The sequence below is a fragment of the Sinocyclocheilus grahami genome, unplaced genomic scaffold (genome assembly GCF_001515645.1).
Source record: "Sinocyclocheilus grahami isolate Dianchi unplaced genomic scaffold, SAMN03320097.WGS_v1.1 scaffold1370.1, whole genome shotgun sequence".
NCBI lineage: Eukaryota > Metazoa > Chordata > Actinopteri > Cypriniformes > Cyprinidae > Sinocyclocheilus > Sinocyclocheilus grahami.
The window spans coordinates 69,262-71,984 of NW_015506549.1; positions in this window are offsets into that span (position 1 = coordinate 69,262).

Here is a 2,723-nt window from a genome sequence, read left to right on the forward strand (position 1 = left end):
TGAGTCAAGTCTGAAGTCTTTATCGTTGGAGTCTGAGTCAAGTCTCGAGTCTTTTAATGGCTGGCTAAAAAAATCTCATTCTGAATCCTCATGTATTGAAATCTTTCTTATTTAAGGAACTGTTTTATAGGCTATAGACAAAATATTATCTGAACTGCTTTAAAAAAAAAGAGGTGTTAAGAAGTAAGGTAATTGCGACTTTCTATCTCATAATTTCAAAAATCAGTCAAACGTGTTTCCCCCCTCAAAAATGGACTTTATAATTAGCAATTGCACGTTTATATCTCACAATTCTCAGGAAAGTCGTCAGAATTGAGAGATGTAAATTCGCAATTGCAAGAAAAATAAAGGTCACGAGATAAGTCCTAATTACCATTTTAATTGTTCTTAATCAGTGGCAGAAACAGGCTTCCGTGGATATTTAATCATCATTAAATGTCAAAACCCCATTGTAAACCCCATATTTGTCATTTTACAGCAATAAATACATACACATTTTGTAACTGTCATTGTAAAACAGAAAGAATGGCTTAAAATCAAACAATTTACACTTCTACTTTTGTATAATTGTGTGTAATTAATTATAATAACTTTCATAATCCAACTGTAAAACATATCCAAACATAATCCAACTTTAAAATATATATATCTATACATGTTTAATTCTTATTGCTGGAAAAAATAACAAGTCTGGGGTTTTGATAAATGTACATTTAGCCGTCAACAATTGATTTCATGTAATGTTAGGGTTTGGGATTTTGGTAAAATGTGCAGTTGCAGATTTCGAGTGAGAGGGTACATTACAAGTGTATGCGTTGAAAAAAAAAGTATTTCAAAATATTTTTAGTACAGCACAGTGAATATCAGTTTAGCAGACAGTCAAAATGATTGAATTTGTGGTAATAATTGTTTAACAGCTGAGTAGGAGACATGGTGTGCTGTTAATCTTTAATGTCATGGTTATGTTCATTATATTTAAAAAATATATATATGAAAACCCTGTTATCGGTTGTGCGTAGTTTAAATAAGTTTCTTGATAATTTACTCGAACTTGTAATACCAAGGTGAAGGCGATCAGCGTAGCGGCAACCGGTAGTGCGTCCTTCACTGCGGCCGTCAAAATCACGGCGTTCAAGTAATGCACCTATTGTTTTAAACAGGACTGACCAGCTGTCTGCCGCTGACTGTTGAGAAGACCTGTCTGCATGACATTGCAGCGCCGCTGGTTCAGCTTCAGACCTGTGTTTTTAGAGCGCGCTTGTGTAGTATGCAGTGCTGTAGAGAGCGCTGCAGTAGTTGGTCGCAGTGTCCTGATCATTACGTGCATGATAATATGGGTCAAAATCTCTGAAAAGTCATACATGTCAAAAAGAGAGTAAGATGGACTATAGACGCAAGAGGAGACTGACCTTCTTCACTATAGGACTGATCTTCTTACTGAGCGGGATCGAGTACGGTGAGTTGAGTATGCTACTGATCTCCGGCATAGTGTTATGGACAATAGTTTACATTTCTATATTACACTATTGGTGATAACCATTACCCATAGTGTAATATGAATTGTATATTGATAGTGTCAGACGCTATTACCATAGTACAATTATTTTAACATAGTATTTACATAAGCAGTATGGCATTACATAATTAAATGTAGGTGTTTTTTATTATTATTTGTGCATTATTATTATTATGCATTTCTTATATCAAATTAAATCTGCATATATAAATATATTCAGTACTAATACAAATAATATGGTCAAAGTTCCAGTAGTCAGGAAAATTCTTAATGAATTGATTTGAATTTGAATGGATTTGAACTGGAATTTGAATTCAGTTAACCACACACTCAACAGACTATTGAATATTTTTTTTTTTTTCATTTGAATTGGAATTTGAATTAAATTTGTCGCACTTCACATTATGTTGAATTGGAATTTGAATGAAATTTGGACGTGAATTGATCTGAATTAGAATTTGCCACACGTTCCACAAAATGTTTAATTGGACTTTAAATTCATTTGGAATTTAATTTGATTTGGAACTTACCACAAGCTCCGCAAAATGTTGCATTGAAATTTGATTTGAACTCAAATTTGAATCAAATCGACCCCACAGTCTACAGAATGTTGAACTAGAATTTTAATGGATGTGGATTACAATTACCATCGTTAATTTAACACTATTAGCAATACTTTAAGCTACTGGTACATTTTTTGTTATTAGTTTCTTATTTTATTTGGACTCCGTATGAATGTATATAAAAAAAATTATAATAGAACATTAAGTAGTAATACTGTAGCTAGATATTTCAGTAGTCAAGACTATTCTTGATGTAAATGGCCGCTCAATAATAACAAAGAGACTGTGTCACACTCATAAATGTATAACGGGATGTTACTAATAACAGTGATTGAATTGTTACTTGTTTGTAATAAAACCTATCTTATGAGAAATTTTCCGACATGCCTGTCCCAGAATCGCTCGTTGTGTTCAGAGATTCTTAAGATTTGTTCAGATCAGTAAGTCACAGAGTTTCTCTGTTAATGAACTGCCATTAGTTACTAATCTAACTAGCCTTCAAGTTAATAGTTAAAATACCAGATCAGATGTGCCCATATGTATGTCTGTTTTAATTTCAGCTGTGATTTTGCCCACAATATGGAGGTATCTGCAGACGTTAAATGCCGCACCGTACTTTCTTGGTCTCAGCCTATCAGCATTCA